The 24894-nt window shown below is 29.4% G+C and overlaps 1 long non-coding RNA gene across 50 annotated transcripts in view; it reads left to right on the top strand.

The window, feature by feature from the left end:
* Positions 1-24894, top strand: part of LOC126887013 (uncharacterized) — a 204623-nt gene that overhangs the window by 142955 nt on the left and 36774 nt on the right. For 39 of the 50 annotated variants that reach the window (XR_007698867.1, XR_007698897.1, XR_007698886.1 and 36 more), the window contains 2 exons: positions 9317-14903; positions 17273-23651. This is a non-coding gene — a long non-coding RNA (uncharacterized LOC126887013). Of the gene's footprint in view, positions 1-5130; positions 6077-8302; positions 9274-9316; positions 14904-16285; positions 16580-17272; positions 23652-24894 lie in introns of all 50 variants that reach the window. The other 11 variants (XR_007698874.1, XR_007698875.1, XR_007698869.1 and 8 more) reach the window with 10 other exon arrangements.

Here is a 24894-nt window from a genome sequence, read left to right on the forward strand (position 1 = left end):
GCATATTAAAGGTGTAGATTATTTCAAAGGTACAATAAGGTAGAACTATTTCAACACTGCGATTCCAAAAAGTTACAGTCCTCTATGAAAAATGAAAAGATCCAAACTTGAATAATTTCTTCGCTAGATTCTCAAAGATATATTTGTCTAAACAAAACCTAAAAGGTAAATTTTTTTCAATGCTACAACGAAAGCTTGCAATATTGCTGGTACAAAGTGAAATCTTCCAAAAACATTTCAAATACGACGCTTACATTGTTTACTTGTTTCTTATAAAGCTATATAAAGAAAAAACTACCATTAATCTTAAATGATACATTAATACAAAAGTTTGACAATTTTTGCATATTGAAGCTGTAGATTATTTCGAAGGTACAATAAGGTAGAACTATTTCAACACTACGATTCCAAAAAGTTATATTCCTCTATGAAAAATCAAAAAATCCAAATTTGAATAATTTCTTCGCTAGATTCTCAAAGCTATATTTGTCTAAGCAAAACCTAAAAGGTAAATTTTTTTCAATGCTACAACGAAAGCTTGCAATATTTCTTGTACAAAGTGAAATCTTCTAAAAACATTTCAAATACGACGCATACATTGTTTACTCCCCGTGTCTTATTAAACTATATCAAGAAAACACTACAAAAAATCTTAAATGATAGATCAACACAAAGATTTGACAATTTTTTACATTGAAGGTGTAGAATATTTCGAAGGTACAAAAAGGTACAATGATTTCAACACTACGATTCCAAAAAGTTATATTCCTCTGAAAAATCAAAAGATCCAAACTTGAATAATTTCTTCGCTAGATTCTCAAAGATATATTTGTCTAAGCAAAACCTAAAAGGTAAATTTTTTTCAATGATACAACGAAAGCTTGCAATATTTCTGGTACAAAGTGAAATCTTCCAAAAACATTTCAAATACGCCGCTTACATTGTTTACCCCCCGTTTCTTTAAAAAACTATATCAAGAACAAACTACCATTAATCTTAAATAATACATGAATACAAAAGTTTGACAATTTTTGCATATTGAAGGTGTAGATTCGAAGGTACAATAAGGTAGAACTTTTTCAACACTACGATTCCAAAAAGTTACATTCCTCTATGAAAAATCAAAAGATCCAAACTTGAATAATTGCTTCGCTAGATTGCCAAACCTATATTTGTGTAATCAAAACCTAAAAAGTGAAATTTTTTTTCAATGCTACAACGAAAGCTTGCAATATTTCTGGTACAAAGTGAAATCTTCCAAAAACATTTCAAATACGACGCTTACATTGTTTACCCCCCGTTTCCTATAAAACTATGTCAAGAAAAAACTACCATTAATCTTAGATGATTCATTAATACAAAGGTTTGACAATTTTTGCATATTGAAGGTGTAGATTATTTGGAAGGTACAACAAGGTACAATGATTTCAACACTACGATTCCAAAAAGTTACATTCCTCTATGAAAAATCAAAAGATCCAAACTTCAATAATGGCTTCGCTAGATTCCCAAGGTAATATTTGTCTAAGCAAAACCTAAAAGGTAAATTTTTGTTCAATGCATCAACGAAAGCTTGCAATATTTCTGGTACAAAGTGAAATCTTCCAAAAACATTTCAAATACGACGCTTACATTGTTTACCCCCTGTTTCTTTAAAAAACTATATCAAGAAAAAACTAACATTAATCTTAAATAATACATTAATACAAGAGTTTGACAATTTTTGCATATTGAAGGTGTAGATTATTTCGAAGGTACAATAAGGTAGAACTTTTTCAACACTACGATTCCAAAAAGTTACATTCTTCTATGAAAAATCAAAAGATCCAAACTTGAATAATTGCTTCGCTAGATTGCCAAAGCTATATTTGTCTAATCAAAGCCTAAAAAGTAAAATTTTTTTTCAATGTCACAACGAAAGCTTGCATTTATTTCTGGTACAAAGTGAAATCTTCCAAAAACATTTCAAATACGACGCTTACATTGTTTACCCCCCGTTTCTTATAAAACTGTGTCAAAAAAAAAACTACCAATAATCTTAGATGATACATTAATACAAAGGTTTGACAATTTTTGCATATTGAAGGTGTAGATTATTTGGAAGGTACAACAAGGTACAATGATTTCAACAATACGATTCCAAAAAGTTACATTCCTCTATGAAAAATCAAAAGATCCAAACTTCAATAATTGCTTCGCTAGATTCCCAAGGTAATATTTTTCTAAGCAAAACCTAAAAGGTAAATTTTTGTTCAATGCTTCAACGAAAGCTTGCAATATTTCTGGTACAAAGTGAAATCTTCCAAAAACATTTCAAATACGACGCATACATTGTTTACCCACCTTTTCTTATAAAACTATATCAAGAAAAAACTAAAATAAATCTTAAATGATAGATCAACACAAAGATTTGACAATTTTTTCACATTGAAGGTCTCGATTATTTCGAAGGTACAATAAGGTAAAACTATTTCAACACTACGATTCCAAAAAGTTACATTTCTCCATGAAAAATCAAAAGATCCAAACTTGAATAATTTCTTCGCTAGACTCCCAAAGCTATATTGGTCTAAGCAAAACCTAAAAGGTAAATCATTGTTCAATGCTACAACGAAAGCTTGCAATATTTCTGGTACAAAGTGAAATCTCCCAAAAACATTTCAAATACGACGCATATATTTTTTGCTCCCCGTTTCTTATAAACCTTTATCAAGAAAAAACTACAAAAAATCTTATATGGTAGATTAATACAAAGGTTTGGCAATTATTTCACATTGAATGTGTAGATTATTTCGAAGGTACAATAAGGTAGAACTATTTCAACACTACGATTCCAAAAATTTACATTTCTACATGAAAAATCAAAAGATCCAAACTTGAATAATTTCTGCGCTAGATTCCCAAAGCTATATTGGCCTAAGCAAAACCTAAAAGGTAACTCATTTTTCAATGCTACAATGAAAGCTTGCAATTTTTCTGGTACAAAGTGAAATCTCCCAAAAACCTTTCAGATACGACGCATTTATTTTTTACTCCCCGTTTCTTATAAAACTATATCAAGAAAAAACTGCAATAAATATTAAATGATACATTAATACAAAGGTTTGACAATTTTTTCACATTGAAGGTGTCGATTATTTCGAAGGTACAATAAGGTAGAACTATTTCAACACTACGATTTCAAAAAGTTATATTTCTCTATGAAAAATCAAAAGGTCCAAATTTGAATAATTTCTCGCTAGATTCTCAAAGCTATATTTGTTCAAGCAAAACCGAAAAGGTATATTTTTCATTCATTTTTACCCCCGTTTCTTATTAAACTATATCAAGAAAAAACTACAAAAAATTTAAATAATACATTAATACCAAGGTTTGATAATTTTTTCACATTGAAGGAGTAGAATATTTCGAAGGTACAAGAAGGTACAATGATTTCAATACTACGATTCCAAAAAGTTACATTTTTATATAAAAAATCAAGAGATCCAAACTTAATTAATTTCTTCGCTAGACTCCCAAAGCTATATTTGTCTAAGCAAAACCTAAAGGGTAAATTTTTTATTCAATGCTACAAAGAAAGCTTGTAATATTTCTGGTAGAAAGTGAAATCTCATAAAAACATTGAAAATACGACGGATTCATTTTTACTCCCCGTTTCTTATTAAACTATATCACGAAAAAAATACAATAAATCTTAAATGATTCATTAATACAAAGGTTTGACAATTTTTTCACATTGAAAGAGTAGAATATTTCGAAGGTACAATCAGGTAGAACTGTTCCAACACTATGATTCCAAAAAGTTACATTCCTCTATGAAAAATCAAAAGATCCAAACTTGAAGAAAGTCTTCGCTAGATTCCCAAAGCTGTATTTGTCCAAGCAAAACCTATAAGATAAATCTTTTTGAATGCTACAACGAAAGCTTGCAATATTTTTGGTACAAAGTGAAATCTTACAAAAACATTTCAAATACGACACATACATTGTTTACTCCCCGTATTTTATTAAACTATAACAAGGAAACACTACAAAAAATCTTGAATAATACATTATTACAAAGATTTGACAATTTTTTCACATTGAAGGTGTAGAATATTTCGAAAGTACAACAAGGTACACTGATTTCAGCACCACAAGTTACATTTTTCTATAAAAAATCAAGAGACCCAAACTTAATTAAATTCTTCGCTAGACTCCCAAAGCTATATTTGTCTAAGCAAAACCTAAAAGGTAAATTTTTTTTCAATGCTACAAAGAAAGCTTGCAATATTTCTGGTAGAAAGTGAAATCTCCCAAAAACATTTAAAATACAACGCATACATTGTTTACTCCCTGTTTCTTATAAAACGATATCAAGAAAACAGTACAAAACATTTTAAATAATACATTAATACAAAGTTTTGACAATTTTTTCACATTGAAGGAGTAGAATATTTCGAAGGTACAATAAGGTAGAAATATTTCAACACTAAGATTCCAAAAAGTTACATTCCTCCAAGAAAAATAAAAAGATCCAAACTTCAGTAACTTCTTCGCTAGATTCCCAAAGCTATATTTGACTAAGCAAAACCTAATTTTTTTTATGAATGCTACAACGAAAGCTTGCAATATTTTTGGTACAAAGTGAAATCTTACAAAAACATTTCAAATACGACGCATTCATTTTTATTCCCCGTTTCTTATGAAACTATATCAAGAAAAAACTACAAAAAATTTTGAATAATACATTAGTACAAAGGTTTGACAATTTTTTCACATTGAAGGAGTAGAATATTTCGAAGGTACAATAAGGTAGAACTATTTCAACACTATGGTTCCAAAAAGTTATATTCCTCTATGAAAAATCAAAAGATCCAATCTTGAATAAAGTCTTCGCTAGATTTCCAAAGCTATATTTGTCTAAGCAAAACCTAAAAGGTAAATTTTTTTCAATGCTATAAAGAAAGCTTGCAATATTTCTGGTAGAAAGTGAAATCTTCCAAAAACATTTCAAATACGACGCATTCATTTTTTACTCCCCGTTTCTTATGAAACTATATCAAGAAAAAACTACAAAAAATCTTGAATAATACATTAATACAAAGGTTTGACAATTTTTTTACATTGAAGGAGTAGAATATTTCGAAGGTACAATAAGGTAGAACTATTTCAACACTATGGTTCCAAAAAGTTATATTCCTCTATGAAAAATCAAAAGATCCAAACTTGAATAAAGTCTTCGCTAGATTCCCAAAGCTATATTTGTCTAAGCAAAACCTAAAAGGTAAATTTTTTTCAATGCTACAAAGAAAGCTTGCAATATATCTGGTAGAAAGTGAAATCTTCCAAAAACATTTCAAATACGACGCATTCATTTTTACTCCCCGTTTCTTATGAAACTATATCAAGAAAAAACTACAAAAAATCTTGAATAATACATTAATACAAAGGTTTGACAATTTTTTCACATTGAAAGAGTAGAATATTTCGAAGGTACAATAAGGTAGAACTGTTCCAACACTATGATTCCAACTACCATTAATCTTAGATGATACATTAATACAAAGGTTTGACAATTTTTGCAAATTGAAGGTGTAGATTATTTCGAAGGTACAACAAGGTACAATGATTTCAACACTACGATTCCATAAAGTTACATTCCTCTATGAAAAATCAAAAGATCCAAACTTCAATAATGGCTTCGCTAGCTTCCCAAGGTAATATTTGTCTAAGCAAAACCTAAAAGGTAAATTTTTGTTCAATGCATCAACGAAAGCTTGCAATATTTCTGGTACAAAGTGAAATCTTCCAAAAACATTTCAAATACGACGCTTACATTGTTTACCCCCTGTTTCTTTAAAAAACTATATCAAGAAAAAACTAACATTAATCTTAAATAATACATTAATACAAGAGTTTGACAATTTTTGCATATTGAAGGTGTAGATTATTTCGAAGGTACAATAAGGTAGAACTTTTTCAACACTACGATTCCAAAAAGTTACATTCTTCTATGAAAAATCAAAAGATCCAAACTTGAATAATTGCTTCGCTAGATTGCCAAAGCTATATTTGTCTAATCAAAGCCTAAAAAGTAAAATTTTTTTTCAATGTCACAACGAAAGCTTGCATTTATTTCTGGTACAAAGTGAAATCTTCCAAAAACATTTCAAATACGACGCTTACATTGTTTACCCCCCGTTTCTTATAAAACTATGTCAAAAAAAAAACTACCAATAATCTTAGATGATACATTAATACAAAGGTTTGACAATTTTTGCATATTGAAGGTGTAGATTATTTGGTAGGTACAACAAGGTACAATGATTTCAACAATACGATTCCAAAAAGTTACATTCCTCTATGAATAATCAAAAGATCCAAACTTCAATAATTGCTTCGCTAGATTCCCAAGGTAATATTTTTCTAAGCAAAACCTAAAAGGTAAATTTTTGTTCAATGCTTCAACGAAAGCTTGCAATATTTCTGGTACAAAGTGAAATCTTCCAAAAACATTTCAAATACGACGCATACATTGTTTACCCACCTTTTCTTATAAAACTATATCAAGAAAAAACTAAAATAAATCTTAAATGATAGATCAACACAAAGATTTGACAATTTTTTCACATTGAAGGTCTCGATTATTTCGAAGGTACAATAAGGTAAAACTATTTCAACACTACGATTCCAAAAAGTTACATTTCTCCATGAAAAATCAAAAGATCCAAACTTGAATAATTTCTTCGCTAGATTCCCAAAGCTATATTGGTCTAAGCAAAACCTAAAAGGTAAATCATTGTTCAATGCTACAACGAAAGCTTGCAATATTTCTGGTACAAAGTGAAATCTCCCAAAAACATTTCAAATACGACGCATATATTTTTTGCTCCCCGTTTCTTATAAACCTTTATCAAGAAAAAACTACAAAAAATCTTATATGGTAGATTAATACAAAGGTTTGGCAATTATTTCACATTGAATGTGTAGATTATTTCGAAGGTACAATAAGGTAGAACTATTTCAACACTACGATTCCAAAAATTTACATTTCTACATGAAAAATCAAAAGATCCAAACTTGAATAATTTCTTCGCTAGATTCCCAAAGCTATATTGGCCTAAGCAAAACCTAAAAGGTAACTCATTTTTCAATGCTACAATGAAAGCTTGCAATTTTTCTGGTACAAAGTGAAATCTCCCAAAAACCTTTCAGATACGACGCATTTATTTTTTACTCCCCGTTTCTTATAAAACTATATCAAGAAAAAACTGCAATAAATATTAAATGATACATTAATACAAAGGTTTGACAATTTTTTCACATTGAAGGTGTCGATTATTTCGAAGGTACAATAATGTAGAACTATTTCAACACTACGATTTCAAAAAGTTATATTTCTCTATGAAAAATCAAAAGGTCCAAATTTGAATAATTTCTCGCTAGATTCTCAAAGCTATATTTGTTCAAGCAAAACCGAAAAGGTATATTTTTCATTCATTTTTACCCCCGTTTCTTATTAAACTATATCAAGAAAAAACTACAAAAAATTTAAATAATACATTAATACCAAGGTTTGATAATTTTTTCACATTGAAGGAGTAGAATATTTCGAAGGTACAAGAAGGTACAATGATTTCAATACTACGATTCCAAAAAGTTACATTTTTATATAAAAAATCAAGAGATCCAAACTTAATTAATTTCTTCGCTAGACTCCCAAAGCTATATTTGTCTAAGCAAAACCTAAAGGGTAAATTTTTTATTCAATGCTACAAAGAAAGCTTGTAATATTTCTGGTAGAAAGTGAAATCTCATAAAAACATTGAAAATACGACGGATTCATTTTTACTCCCCGTTTCTTATTAAACTATATCACGAAAAAAATACAATAAATCTTAAATGATTCATTAATACAAAGGTTTGACAATTTTTTCACATTGAAAGAGTAGAATATTTCGAAGGTACAATCAGGTAGAACTGTTCCAACACTATGATTCCAAAAAGTTACATTCCTCTATGAAAAATCAAAAGATCCAAACTTGAAGAAAGTCTTCGCTAGATTCCCAAAGCTGTATTTGTCCAAGCAAAACCTATAAGATAAATCTTTTTGAATGCTACAACGAAAGCTTGCAATATTTTTGGTACAAAGTGAAATCTTACAAAAACATTTCAAATACGACACATACATTGTTTACTCCCCGTATTTTATTAAACTATAACAAGGAAACACTACAAAAAATCTTGAATAATACATTATTACAAAGATTTGACAATTTTTTCACATTGAAGGTGTAGAATATTTCGAAAGTACAACAAGGTACACTGATTTCAGCACCACAAGTTACATTTTTCTATAAAAAATCAAGAGACCCAAACTTAATTAAATTCTTCGCTAGACTCCCAAAGCTATATTTGTCTAAGCAAAACCTAAAAGGTAAATTTTTTTTCAATGCTACAAAGAAAGCTTGCAATATTTCTGGTAGAAAGTGAAATCTCCCAAAAACATTTAAAATACAACGCATACATTGTTTACTCCCTGTTTCTTATAAAACGATATCAAGAAAACAGTACAAAAAATTTTAAATAATACATTAATACAAAGTTTTGACAATTTTTTCACATTGAAGGAGTAGAATATTTCGAAGGTACAATAAGGTAGAAATATTTCAACACTAAGATTCCAAAAAGTTACATTCCTCCAAGAAAAATAAAAAGATCCAAACTTCAGTAACTTCTTCGCTAGATTCCCAAAGCTATATTTGACTAAGCAAAACCTAATTTTTTTTATGAATGCTACAACGAAAGCTTGCAATATTTTTGGTACAAAGTGAAATCTTACAAAAACATTTCAAATACGACGCATTCATTTTTATTCCCCGTTTCTTATGAAACTATATCAAGAAAAAACTACAAAAAATTTTGAATAATACATTAGTACAAAGGTTTGACAATTTTTTCACATTGAAGGAGTAGAATATTTCGAAGGTACAATAAGGTAGAACTATTTCAACACTATGGTTCCAAAAAGTTATATTCCTCTATGAAAAATCAAAAGATCCAATCTTGAATAAAGTCTTCGCTAGATTTCCAAAGCTATATTTGTCTAAGCAAAACCTAAAAGGTAAATTTTTTTCAATGCTACAAAGAAAGCTTGCAATATTTCTGGTAGAAAGTGAAATCTTCCAAAAACATTTCAAATACGACGCATTCATTTTTTACTCCCCGTTTCTTATGAAACTATATCAAGAAAAAACTACAAAAAATCTTGAATAATACATTAATACAAAGGTTTGACAATTTTTTTACATTGAAGGAGTAGAATATTTCGAAGGTACAATAAGGTAGAACTATTTCAACACTATGGTTCCAAAAAGTTATATTCCTCTATGAAAAATCAAAAGATCCAAACTTGAATAAAGTCTTCGCTAGATTCCCAAAGCTATATTTGTCTAAGCAAAACCTAAAGGGTAAATTTTTTTCAATGCTACAAAGAAAGCTTGCAATATATCTGGTAGAAAGTGAAATCTTCCAAAAACATTTCAAATACGACGCATTCATTTTTACTCCCCGTTTCTTATGAAACTATATCAAGAAAAAACTACAAAAAATCTTGAATAATACATTAATACAAAGGTTTGACAATTTTTTCACATTGAAAGAGTAGAATATTTCGAAGGTACAATAAGGTAGAACTGTTCCAACACTATGATTCCAACTACCATTAATCTTAGATGATACATTAATACAAAGGTTTGACAATTTTTGCAAATTGAAGGTGTAGATTATTTCGAAGGTACAACAAGGTGCAATGGTTTCAAAACTACGATTCCAAAAAGTTACATTTCTCTATAAAAAATCAAAAGATTTAAACATAAATAATTTCTTCGCTAGATTCCCAAGGTTATATTTGTCTAAGCAAAATCTGAAAGATAAATTTTTGTTCAATGCTACAAAGTGAAATCTCCCAAAAACATTTCAAATACGACGCTGACGTTGTTTAATCCCCGTTTCTTATAAAACTATATCAAGAAAAAACTACAATAAATCTTAAATGATACATTAATACAAAGGTTTGACAATTTTTGCACATTGAAGGTGTAGATTATTTCGAAGGTACAATAAGGTAGAACTATTTCAACACTACGATTCCAAAAGTTACAATCCTCTATGAAAAATCAAAAGATCCAAACTTGAATAATTGCTTCGCTAGATTGCGAAAGCTATATTTGTCTAAGCAAAGCCTAAAAGGTAAAATTTTTTTTTATTCCAACGAAAGTTTGCAATATTTCCTGTACAAAGTGAAATCTCCCAAAAAGATTTCAAATACGACGCATACATTTTTTACTCACCGTTTCTTATAAAACTATATCAAGAAAAAACTACAATAAATTTTAAATGATACATTAATACAAAGGTTTGACAATTTTTGCACATTGCAGCTGTAGGTTACTTCGAAGGTACAATAATTTAGAACTATTTCAGCACTACGATTCCAAAAAGTTACATTTCTCCATGAAAAATCAAAAGATCCAAACTTGAATAATTTCTTCGCTAGATTCCCAAAGCTATATTTGTCTAAGCAAAACCTAAAAGGTAAAATTTTTTTTCAATGCTACAACGAAAGCTTGCAATATTTCTGGTACAAAGTGAAGTCTTCCAAAAACATTTCAAATACGACGCTTACATTGTTTACCCCCCGTTTCTTATAAAACTATGTCAAGAAAAAACTACCATTAATCTTAGATGATACATTAATACAAAGGTTTGACAATTTTTGCATATTGAAGGTGTAGATTATTTCGAAGGTACAACAAGGTACAATGATTTCAACACTACGATTCCAAAGTTACATTTCTACATGAAAAATCAAAAGATCCAAACTTGACTAATTTCTTCGCTAGATTCCCAAAGCTATATTGGCCTAAGCCAAACCTAAAAGGTAACTAATTTTTCAATGCTAAAACGAAAGTTTGCAATATTTCTGGTACAAAGTGAAATCTTCCAAAAACATTTCAAATACGACGCATACATTGTTTACTCCCCGTTTCTTATAACACTATATCAAGAAAAAACTACAATAAATCTTGAATGATACATTAATACAAAGGTTTGACAATTTTTGCACATTGAAGGTGTAGGTTACTTCGAAGCTACAATAAGGTAGAACTATTTCAACACTATTCTTCCAAAAAGTTACATTCCTCCAAGAAAAATAAAAAGATCCAAACTTGAATAATTTCTTCGCTAGATTCCCAAAGCTATATTTGACTAAGCAAAACCTAAAAGGTAAATTTTTTTTCAATAAAGTCTTCGTTAAAGCTTGCAATATTTTTGGTACAAAGTGAAATCTTCCAAAAACATTTCAAATACGACGCATTCATTTTTATTCCCGTTTCTTATGAAACTATATCAAGAAAAAACTACAAAAAATCCTGAATAATACATTAATACAAAGGTTTGACAATTTTTTCACATTGAAAGAGTAGAATATTTCGAAGGTACACTAAGGTAGAACTGTTCCAACACTATGATTCCAAAAAGTTACATTCCTCTATGAAAAATCAAAAGATCCAAACTTGAATAAAGTCTTCGCTAGATTCCCAAAGCTGTATTTGTCTAAGCAAAACCTAAAAGATAAATTTTTTTGAATGCTACAACGAAAGCTTGCAATATTTTTGATAGAAAGTGAAATCTTCCAAAAACATTTCAAATACGACGGATTCATTTTTACTCCCCGTTTCTTATTAAACTATATCAAGAAAAAACTACAAAAAATCTCGAATGATACACTAACACAAAGGTTTGACAATTTTTTCACATTGAAGGAGTAGAATATTTCGAAGGTACAATAAGGTAGAACTATTTCAACACTACGATTCCAAAAAGTTATATTCCTCTATGAAAAATCAAAAGATCCAAACTTGAATAATTTCCTCGCTAGATTCCCAAAGCTATATTTGTCTAAGCCAAACCTACAAGGTAAAATTTTTTTTCAATGCGACAACTAAAGCTTGCAATATTTCTGGTACAAAGTGAAATCTTCCAAAAACATTTCAAATACGACGCTTACATTGTTTACCCCCCGTTTCTTATAAAACTATGTCAAGAAAAAACTACCATTAATCTTAGATGATACATTAATACAAAGGTTTGACAATTTTTGCATATTGAAAGTGTAGATTATTTCGAAGGTACAACAAGGTACAATGATTTCAACACTACGATTCCAAAGTCACATTTCTACATGAAAAATCAAAAGATCCAAACTTGACTAATTTCTTCGCTAGATTCCCAAAGCTATATTGGCCTAAGCAAAACCTAAAAGGTAACTAATTTTTCAATGCTAAAACGAAAGTTTGCAATATTTCTGGTACAAAGTGAAATCTTCCAAAAACATTTCAAATACGACGCATACATTGTTTACTCCCCGTTTCTTATAACACTATATCAAGAAAAAACTACAATAAATCTTAAATGATACATTAATACAAAGGTTTGACAATTTTTGCACATTGAAGGTGTAGGTTACTTCGAAGCTACAATAAGGTAGAACTATTTCAACACTATTCTTCCAAAAAGTTACATTTCTCCAAGAAAAATAAAAAGATCCAAACTTGAATAATTTCTTCGCTAGATTCCCAAAGCTATATTTGACTAAGCAAAACCTAAAAGGTAAATTTTTTTTCAATAAAGTCTTCGCTAAAGCTTGCAATATTTTTGGTACAAAGTGAAATCTTCCAAAAACATTTCAAATACGACGCATTCATTTTTATTCCCGTTTCTTATGAAACTATATCTAAAAAAACTACAAAAAATCTTGAATAATACATTAACACAAAGGTTTGACAATTTTTTCACATTGAAAGAGTAGAATATTTCGAAGGTACAATCAGGTAGAACTGTTCCAACACTATGATTCCAAAAAGTTACATTCCTCTATGAAAAATCAAAAGATCCAAACTTGAAGAAAGTCTTCGCTAGATTCCCAAAGCTGTATTTGTCCAAGCAAAACCTATAAGATAAATCTTTTTGAATGCTACAACGAAAGCTTGCAATATTTTTGATAGAAAGTGAAATCTTCCAAAAACATTTCAAATACGACGGATTCATTTTTACTCCCCGTTTCTTATTAAACTATATCAAGAAAAAACTACAAAAAATCTCGAATGATACACTAACACAAAGGTTTGACAATTTTTTCACATTGAAGGAGTAGAATATTTCGAAGGTACAATAAGGTAGAACTATTTCAACACTACGATTCCAAAAAGTTATATTCCTCTGACAAATCAAAAGATCCAAACTTAAATAATTTCTTCGCTAGATTCTCAAAGATAAATTTGTCTAAGCAAAACCTAAAAGGTAAATTTTTTTCAATGCTACAACGAAAGCTTGCAATATTTCTGGTACAAAGTGAAATCTTCCAAACACATTTCAAATACGACGCTTACATTGTTTACCCCCCGTTTCTTATAAAACTATATCAAGAAAAAACTACCATTAATCTTAAATGATACATTGATACAAAAGTTTGACAATTTTTGCATATTGAAGTTGTAGATTATTTCGAAGGTACAATAGGGTAGAACTATTTCAACACTACGATTCCAAAAAGTTACATTCCTCTATGAAAAATCAAAAGATCCAAACTTGAATAATTTCTTCGCTAGATTCCCAAAGCTATATTTGTCTAAGCAAAACCTAAAAGGTAAAATTTTTTTTCAATGCTACAACGAAAGCTTGCAATATTTCTGGTACAAAGTGAAATCTTCCAAAAACATTTCAAATACGACGCTTACATTGTTTACCCCCCGTTTCTTATAAAACTATGTCAAGAAAAAACTACCATTAATCTTAGATGATACATTAATACAAAGGTTTGACAATTTTTGCATATTGAAGGTGTAGATTATTTCGAAGGTACAACAAGGTACAATGATTTCAACAATACGATTCCAAAAAGTTACATTCCTCTATGAAAAATCAAAAGATCCAAACTTCAATAATTGCTTAGCTAGATTCCCAAGGTAATATTTGTCTAAGCAAAACCTAAAAGGTAAATTTTTGTTCAATGCTTCAACGAAAGCTTGCAATATTTCTGGTACAAAGTGAAATCTCCCAAAAACATTTCAAATACGACTCATATATTTTTTACTCCCAGTTTCTTATAAACCGTTATCAAGAAAAAACTACAAAAAATCTTATATGGTAGATTAATACAAAGGTTTGGCAATTGTTTCACATTGAATGTGTAGATTATTTCGAAGGTACAATAAGGTAGAACTATTTCAACACTACGATTCCAAAGTTACATTTCTACATGAAAAATCAAAAGATCCAAACTTGACTAATTTCTTCGCTAGATTCCCAAAGCTATATTGGCCTAAGCAAAACCTAAAAGGTAACTAATTTTTCAATGCTAAAACGAAAGATTGCAATATTTCTGGTACAAAGTGAAATCTTCCAAAAACATTTCAAATACGACGCATACATTGTTTACTCCCCGTTTCTTATAACACTATATCAAGAAAAAAACTACAATAAATCTTAAATGATACATTAATACAAAGGTTTGACAATTTTTGCACAGTGAAGGTGTAGGTTACTTCGAAGCTACAATAAGGTAGAACTATTTCAACACTATTCTTCCAAAAAGTTACATTCCTCCAAGAAAAATAAAAAGATCCAAACTTGAATAATTTCTTCGCTAGATTCCCAAAGCTATATTTGACTAAGCAAAACCTAAAAGGTAAATTTTTTTTCAATAAAGTCTTCGCTAAAGCTTGCAATATTTTTGGTACAAAGTGAAATCTTCCAAAAACATTTCAAATACGACGCATTCATTTTTATTCCCGTTTCTTATGAAACTATATCAAGAAAAAACTACAAAAAATCTTGAATAATACATTAATACAAAGGTTTGACAATTTTTTCACATCGAAAGAGTAGAATATTTTGAAGGTACAATAAGGTAGAACTGTTCCAGCACTATGATTCCAAAAAGTTACATTCCTCTATGAAAAATCAAAAGATCCAAACTTGAATAAAGTCTTCGCTAGATTCCCAAAGCTGTATTTGTCTAAGCAAAACCTAAAAGGTAAATCTTTTTGAATGCTACAACGAAAGCTTGCAATATTTTTGATAGAAAGTGAAATCTTCCAAAAACATTTCAAATACGACGGATTCATTTTTACTCCCCGTTTCTTATTAAACTATATCAAGAAAAAACTACAAAAAATCTCGAATGATACACTAACACAAAGGTTTGACAATTTTTTCACATTGAAGGAGTAGAATATTTCGAAGGTACAATAAGGTAGAACTATTTCAACACTACGATTCCAAAAAGTTATATTCCTCTATGAAAAATCAAAAGATTCAAACTTGAATAATTTCTTCGCTAGATTCCTAAAGCTATATTTGTCTAAGCAAAACCTAAAAGGTAAATTTTTTTCAATGCTACAACGAAAGCTTGCAATATTTTTGATACAAAGTGAAATCTTCCAAAAACATTTCAAATACGACGGATTCATTTTTACTCTCCGTTCCTTATTAAACTATATCAAGAAAAAACTACAAAAAATCTTGAATAATACATTAATACAAAGGTTTGACAATTTTTTCACATTGAAGGAGTAGAATATTTCGAAGGTACAATAAGGTAGAATTATTTCAACACTACGATTCCAAAAAGGTATATTTCTCTATGAAAAATCAAATTTTTACCTAAAAGGTAAATTTTTGTTCAATGCTTCAACGAAAGCTTGCAATATTTCTCGTACAAAGTGAAATCTTCCAAAAACATTTCAAATACGACGCATACATTGTTTACTCACCGTTTCTTATAAAACTATGTCAAGAAAAAACTAAAATAAATCTTAAATGATAGATCAACACAAAGATTTGACAATTTTTTCACATTGAAGGTGTCGATTATTTCGAAGGTACAATAAGGTAGAACTATTTCAACACTACGATTCCAAAAAGTTACATTTCTCCATGAAAAATCAAAAGATCCAAACTTGAATAATTTCTTCGCTAGATTCCCAAAGCTATATTGGTCTAAGCAAAACCTAAAAGGTAAATCATTGTTCAATGCTACAACGAAAGCTTGCAATATTTCTGGTACAAAGTGAAATCTCCCAACAACATCTCAAATACGACGCATATATTTTTTACTCCCCATTTCTTATAAACCTTTATCAAGAAAAAACTACAAAAACTCTTATATGGTAGATTAATCCAAAGTTTGGCAATTGTTTCACATTGAATGTGTAGATTATTTCGAAGGTGCAATAAGGTAGAACTATTTCAACACTACGATTCCAAAAAGTTACATTTCTACATGAAAAATCAAAAGATCCAAACTTGAATAATTTCTTCGCTAGATTCCCAAAGCTATATTGGCCTAAGCAAAACCTAAAAGGTAACTCATTTTTCAATGCTACAACGAAAGCTTGCAATATTTCTGGTACAAAGTGAAATCTCCCAAAAACATTTCAGATACGACGCATATATTTTTTACACCCCGTTTCTTATGAAACTATATCAAGAAAAAACTACAAAAAATCTTGAATAATACATTAATACAAAGGTTTGACAATTTTTTCACATTGAAGGAGTAGAATATTTCGAAGGTACAATAAGGTAGAACTATTTCAACACTATGGTTCCAAAAAGTTATATTCCTCTATGAAAAATCAAAAGATCCAAACTTGAATAAAGTCTTCGCTAGATTCCCAAAGCTATATTGGCCTAAGCAAAACCTAAAAGGTAACTCATTTTTCAATGCTACAACGAAAGCTTGCAATATTTCTGGTACAAAGTGAAATCTCCCAAAAACATTTCAGATACGACGCATATATTTTTTACTCCCCGTTTCTTATGAAACTATATCAAGAAAAAACTAGAAAAAAATCTTGAATAATACATTAATACAAAGGTTTGACAATTTTTTCACATTGAAGGAGTAGAATATTTCGAAGGTACAATAAGGTAGAACTATTTCAACACTATGGTTCCAAAAAGTTATATTCCTCTATGAAAAATCAAAAGATCCAAACTTGAATAAAGTCTTCGCTAGATTCCCAAAGCTATATTTGTCTAAGCAAAACCTAAAAGGTAAATTTTTTTCAATGTTACAAAGAAAGCTTGCAATATATCTGGTAGAAAGTGAAATCTTCCAAAAACTTTTCAAATACGACGCATTCATTTTTACTCTCCGTTTCTTATGAAACTATATCAAGAAAAAACTACAAAAAATCTTGAATAATACATTAATACTAAGGTTTGACAATTTTTTCACATTGAAAGAGTAGAATATTTCGAAGGTACAATAAGGTAGAACTGTTCCAACACTATGATTCCAACTACCATTAATCTTAGATGATACATTAATACAAAGGTTTGACAATTTTTGCAAATTGAAGGTGTAGATTATTTCGAAGGTACAACAAGGTGCAATGGTTTCAAAACTACGATTCCAAAAAGTTACATTTCTCTATAAAAAATCAAAAGATTTAAACATAAATAATTTCTTCGCTAGATTCCCAAGGTTATATTTGTCTAAGCAAAATCTGAAAGGTAAATTTTTGTTCAATGCTACAAAGTGAAATCTCCCAAATACATTTCAAATACGACGCTGACGTTGTTTAATCCCCGTTTCTTATAAAACTGTATCAAGAAAAAACTACAATAAATCTTAAATGATACATTAATACAAAGGTTTGACAATTTTTGCACATTGAAGGTGTAGATTATGTCGAAGGTACAATAAGGTAGAACTATTTCAACACTACGATTCCAAAAGTTACATTCCTCTATGAAAAATCAAAAGATCCAAACTTGAATAATTGCTTCGCTAGATTGCGAAAGCTATATTTGTCTAAGCAAAGCCTAAAAGGTAAAATTTTTTTTTATTCCAACGAAAGTTTGCAATATTTCCTGTACAAAGTGAAATCTCCCAAAAAGATTTCAAATACGACGCATACATTTTTTACTCACCGTTTCTTATAAAACTATATCAAGAAAAAACTACAATAAATTTTAAATGATACATTAATACAAAGGTTTGACAATTTTTGCACATTGCAGCTGTAGGTTACTTCGAAGGTACAATAATTTAGAACTATTTCAGCACTACGATTCCAAAAAGTTACATTTCTCCATGAAAAATCAAAAGATCCAAACTTGAATAATTTCTTCGCTAGATTCCCAAAGCTATATTTGTCTAAGCAAAACCTAAAAGGTAAAATTTTTTTTCAATGCTACAACGAAAGCTTGCAATATTTCTGGTACAAAGTGAAGTCTTCCAAAAACATTTCAAATACGACGCTTACATTGTTTACCCCCCGTTTCTTATAAAACTATGTCAAGAAAAAACTACCATTAATCTTAGATGATACATTAATACAAAGGTTTGACAATTTTTGCATATTGAAGGTGTAGATTATTTCGAAGGTACAACAAGGTACAATGATTTCAACACTACGATTCCAAAGTTACATTTCTACATGAAAAATCAAAAGATCCAAACTTGACTAATTTCTTCGCTAGATTCCCAAAGCTATATTGGCCTAAGCAAAACCTAAAAGGTAACTAATTTTTCAATACTAAAACGAAAGTTTGCAATATTTCTGGTACAAAGTGAAATCTTCCAAAAACATTTCAAATACGACGCATACATTGTTTACTCCCCGTTTCTTATAACACTATATCAAGAAAAAACTACAATAAATCTTGAATGATACATTAATACAAAGGTTTGACAATTTTTGCACATTGAAGGTGTAGGTTACTTCGAAGCTACAATAAGGTAGAACTATTTCAACACTATTCTTCCAAAAAGTTACATTCCTCCAAGAAAAATAAAAAGATCCAAACTTGAATAATTTCTTCGCTAGATTCCCAAAGCTATATTTGACTAAGCAAAACCTAAAAGGTAAATTTTTTTTCAATAAAGTCTTCGCTAAAGCTTGCAATATTTTTGGTACAAAGGGAAATCTTCCAAAAACATTTCAAATACGACGCATTCATTTTTATTCCCGTTTCTTATGAAACTATATCAAGAAAAAACTACAAAAAATCTTGAATAATACATTAATACAAAGGTTTGACAATTTTTTCACATTGAAAGAGTAGAATATTTCGAAGGTACAATAAGGTAGAACTGTTCCAACACTATGATTCCAAAAAGTTACATTCCTCTATGAAAAATCAAAAGATCCAAAGTTGAATAAAGTCTTCGCTAGATTCCCAAAGCTGTATTTGTCTAAGCAAAACCTAAAAGATAAATCTTTTTGAATGCTACAACGAAAGCTTGCAATATTTTTGATAGAAAGTGAAATCTTCCAAAAACATTTCAAATACGACGGATTCATTTTTACTCCCCGTTTCTTATTAAACTATATCAAGAAAAAACTACAAAAAATCTCGAATGATACACTAACACAAAGGTTTGACAATTTTTTCACATTGAAGGAGTAGAATATTTCGAAGGTACAATAAGGTAGAACTATTTCAACACTACGATTCCAAAAAGTTATATTCCTCTATGAAAAATCAAAAGATCCAAACTTGAATAATTTCCTCGCTAGATTCCCAAAGCTATATTTGTCTAAGCAAAACCTAAAAGGTAAAATTTTTTTTCAATGCTACAACGAAAGCTTGCAATATTTCTGGTACAAAGTGAAATCTTCCAAAAACATTTCAAATACGACGCTTACATTGTTTACCCCCCGTTTCTTATAAAACTATGTCAAGAAAAAACTACCATTAATCTTAGATGATACATTAATACAAAGGTTTGACAATTTTTGCATATTGAAGGTATAGATTATTTCGAAGGTACAACAAGGTACAATGATTTCAAAACTACGATTCCAAAAAGTTACATTTCTCTATGAAAAATCAAAAGATTTAAACATAAATAATTTCTTCGCTAGATTCCCAAGGTTATATTTGTCTAAGCAAAATCTGAAAGGTAAATTTTTGTTCAATGCTACAAAGTGAAATCTCCCAAATACATTTCAAATACGACGCTGACGTTGTTTAATCCCCGTTTCTTATAAAACTGTATCAAGAAAAAACTACAATAAATCTTAAATGATACATTAATACAAAGGTTTGACAATTTTTGCACATTGAAGGTGTAGATTATGTCGAAGGTACAATAAGGTAGAACTATTTCAACACTACGATTCCAAAAGTTACATTCCTCTATGAAAAATCAAAAGATCCAAACTTGAATAATTGCTTTGCTAGATTGCGAAAGCTATATTTGTCTAAGCAAAGCCTAAAAGGTAAAATTTTTTTTTATTCCAACGAAAGTTTGCAATATTTCCTGTACAAAGTGAAATCTCCCAAAAAGATTTCAAATACGACGCATACATTTTTTACTCACCGTTTCTTATAAAACTATATCAAGAAAAAACTACAATAAATTTTAAATGATACATTAATACAAAGGTTTGACAATTTTTGCACATTGCAGCTGTAGGTTACTTCGAAGGTACAATAATTTAGAACTATTTCAGCACTACGATTCCAAAAAGTTATATTCCTCTGAAAAATCAAAAGATCCAAACTTGAATAATTTCTTCGCTAGATTCTCAAAGATATATTTGTCTAAGCAAAACCTAAAAGGTAAATTTTTTTCAATGCTACAACGAAAGCTTGCAATATTTCTGGTACAAAGTGAAATCTTTCAAAAACATTTCAAATACGACGCTTACATTGTTTACCCCCCGTTTCTTATAAAACTATATCAAGAAAAAACTACCATTAATCTTAAATGATACATTGATACAAAAGTTTGACAATTTTTGCATATTGAAGTTGTAGATTATTTCGAAGGTACAATAGGGTAGAACTATTTCAACACTATGATTCCAAAAAGTTACATTCCTCTATGAAAAATCAAAAGATCCAAACTTGAATAATTTCTTCGCTAGATTCCCAAAGCTATATTTGTCTAAGCAAAACCTAAAAGGTAAATTTTTTTCAATGCTACAAAGAAAGCTTGCAATATATCTGGTAGAAAGTGAAATCTTCCAAAAACTTTTCAAATACGACGCATTCATTTTTACTCTCCGTTTCTTATGAAACTATATCAAGAAAAAACTACAAAAAATCTTGAATAATACATTAATACTAAGGTTTGACAATTTTTTCACATTGAAAGAGTAGAATATTTCGAAGGTACAATAAGGTAGAACTATTTCAACACTACGATTCCAAAAAGTTATATTCCTCTGAAAAATCAAAAGATCCAAACTTGAATAATTTCTTCGCTAGATTCTCAAAGATATATTTGTCTAAGCAAAACCTAAAAGGTAAATTTTTTTCAATGCTACAACGAAAGCTTGCAATATTTCTGGTACAAAGTGAAATCTTTCAAAAACATTTCAAATACGACGCTTACATTGTTTACCCCCCGTTTCTTATAAAACTATATCAAGAAAAAACTACCATTAATCTTAAATGATACATTGATACAAAAGTTTGACAATTTTTGCATATTGAAGTTGTAGATTATTTCGAAGGTACAATAGGGTAGAACTATTTCAACACTATGATTCCAAAAAGTTACATTCCTCTATGAAAAATCAAAAGATCCAAACTTGAATAATTTCTTCGCTAGATTCCCAAAGCTATATTTGTCTAAGCAAAACCTAAAAGGTAAATTTTTTTCAATGCTACAAAGAAAGCTTGCAATATATCTGGTAGAAAGTGAAATCTTCCAAAAACTTTTCAAATACGACGCATTCATTTTTACTCTCCGTTTCTTATGAAACTATATCAAGAAAAAACTACAAAAAATCTTGAATAATACATTAATACTAAGGTTTGACAATTTTTTCACATTGAAAGAGTAGAATATTTCGAAGGTACAATAAGGTAGAACTGTTCCAACACTATGATTCCAACTACCATTAATCTTAGATGATACATTAATACAAAGGTTTGACAATTTTTGCAAATTGAAGGTGTAGATTATTTCGAAGGTACAACAAGGTGCAATGGTTTCAAAACTACGATTCCAAAAAGTTACATTTCTCTATAAAAAATCAAAAGATTTAAACATAAATAATTTCTTCGCTAGATTCCCAAGGTTATATTTGTCTAAGCAAAATCTGAAAGGTAAATTTTTGTTCAATGCTACAAAGTGAAATCTCCCAAATACATTTCAAATACGACGCTGACGTTGTTTAATCCCCGTTTCTTATAAAACTGTATCAAGAAAAAACTACAATAAATCTTAAATGATACATTAATACAAAGGTTTGACAATTTTTGCACATTGAAGGTGTAGATTATGTCGAAGGTACAATAAGGTAGAACTATTTCAACACTACGATTCCAAAAGTTACATTCCTCTATGAAAAATCAAAAGATCCAAACTTGAATAATTGCTTTGCTAGATTGCGAAAGCTATATTTGTCTAAGCAAAGCCTAAAAGGTAAAATTTTTTTTTATTCCAACGAAAGTTTGCAATATTTCCTGTACAAAGTGAAATCTCCCAAAAAGATTTCAAATACGACGCATACATTTTTTACTCACCGTTTCTTATAAAACTATATCAAGAAAAAACTACAATAAATTTTAAATGATACATTAATACAAAGGTTTGACAATTTTTGCACATTGCAGCTGTAGGTTACTTCGAAGGTACAATAATTTAGAACTATTTCAGCACTACGATTCCAAAAAGTTACATTTCTCCATGAAAAATCAAAAGATCCAAACTTGAATAATTTCTTCGCTAGATTCCCAAAGCTATATTTGTCTAAGCAAAACCTAAAAGGTAAAATTTTTTTTCAATGCTACAACGAAAGCTTGCAATATTTCTGGTACAAAGTGAAGTCTTCCAAAAACATTTCAAATACGACGCTTACATTGTTTACCCCCCGTTTCTTATAAAACTATGTCAAGAAAAAACTACCATTAATCTTAGATGATACATTAATACAAAGGTTTGACAATTTTTGCATATTGAAGGTGTAGATTATTTCGAAGGTACAACAAGGTACAATGATTTCAACACTACGATTCCAAAGTTACATTTCTACATGAAAAATCAAAAGATCCAAACTTGACTAATTTCTTCGCTAGATTCCCAAAGCTATATTGGCCTAAGCAAAACCTAAAAGGTAACTAATTTTTCAATGCTAAAACGAAAGTTTGCAATATTTCTGGTACAAAGTGAAATCTTCCAAAAACATTTCAAATACGACGCATACATTGTTTACTCCCCGTTTCTTATAACACTATATCAAGAAAAAACTACAATAAATCTTGAATGATACATTAATACAAAGGTTTGACAATTTTTGCACATTGAAGGTGTAGGTTACTTCGAAGCTACAATAAGGTAGAACTATTTCAACACTATTCTTCCAAAAAGTTACATTCCTCCAAGAAAAATAAAAAGATCCAAACTTGAATAATTTCTTCGCTAGATTCCCAAAGCTATATTTGACTAAGCAAAACCTAAAAGGTAAATTTTTTTTCAATAAAGTCTTCGCTAAAGCTTGCAATATTTTTGGTACAAAGGGAAATCTTCCAAAAACATTTCAAATACGACGCATTCATTTTTATTCCCGTTTCTTATGAAACTATATCAAGAAAAAACTACAAAAAATCTTGAATAATACATTAATACAAAGGTTTGACAATTTTTTCACATTGAAGGAGTAGAATATTTCGAAGGTACAATAAGGTAGAACTATTTCAACACTACGATTCCAAAAAGTTATATTCCTCTGACAAATCAAAAGATCCAAACTTAAATAATTTCTTCGCTAGATTCTCAAAGATAAATTTGTCTAAGCAAAACCTAAAAGGTAAATTTTTTTCAATGCTACAACGAAAGCTTGCAATATTTCTGGTACAAAGTGAAATCTTCCAAACACATTTCAAATACGACGCTTACATTGTTTACCCCCCGTTTCTTATAAAACTATATCAAGAAAAAACTACCATTAATCTTAAATGATACATTGATACAAAAGTTTGACAATTTTTGCATATTGAAGTTGTAGATTATTTCGAAGGTACAATAGGGTAGAACTATTTCAACACTACGATTCCAAAAAGTTACATTCCTCTATGAAAAATCAAAAGATCCAAACTTGAATAATTTCTTCGCTAGATTCCCAAAGCTATATTTGTCTAAGCAAAACCTAAAAGGTAAAATTTTTTTTCAATGCTACAACGAAAGCTTGCAATATTTCTGGTACAAAGTGAAATCTTCCAAAAACATTTCAAATACGACGCTTACATTGTTTACCCCCCGTTTCTTATAAAACTATGTCAAGAAAAAACTACCATTAATCTTAGATGATACATTAATACAAAGGTTTGACAATTTTTGCATATTGAAGGTGTAGATTATTTCGAAGGTACAACAAGGTACAATGATTTCAACAATACGATTCCAAAAAGTTACATTCCTCTATGAAAAATCAAAAGATCCAAACTTCAATAATTGCTTAGCTAGATTCCCAAGGTAATATTTGTCTAAGCAAAACCTAAAAGGTAAATTTTTGTTCAATGCTTCAACGAAAGCTTGCAATATTTCTGGTACAAAGTGAAATCTCCCAAAAACATTTCAAATACGACTCATATATTTTTTACTCCCAGTTTCTTATAAACCGTTATCAAGAAAAAACTACAAAAAATCTTATATGGTAGATTAATACAAAGGTTTGGCAATTGTTTCACATTGAATGTGTAGATTATTTCGAAGGTACAATAAGGTAGAACTATTTCAACACTACGATTCCAAAGTTACATTTCTACATGAAAAATCAAAAGATCCAAACTTGACTAATTTCTTCGCTAGATTCCCAAAGCTATATTGGCCTAAGCAAAACCTAAAAGGTAACTAATTTTTCAATGCTAAAACGA

This window comes from Diabrotica virgifera, chromosome 6, assembly GCF_917563875.1.
Source record: "Diabrotica virgifera virgifera chromosome 6, PGI_DIABVI_V3a".
Classification (NCBI taxonomy): domain Eukaryota; kingdom Metazoa; phylum Arthropoda; class Insecta; order Coleoptera; family Chrysomelidae; genus Diabrotica; species Diabrotica virgifera.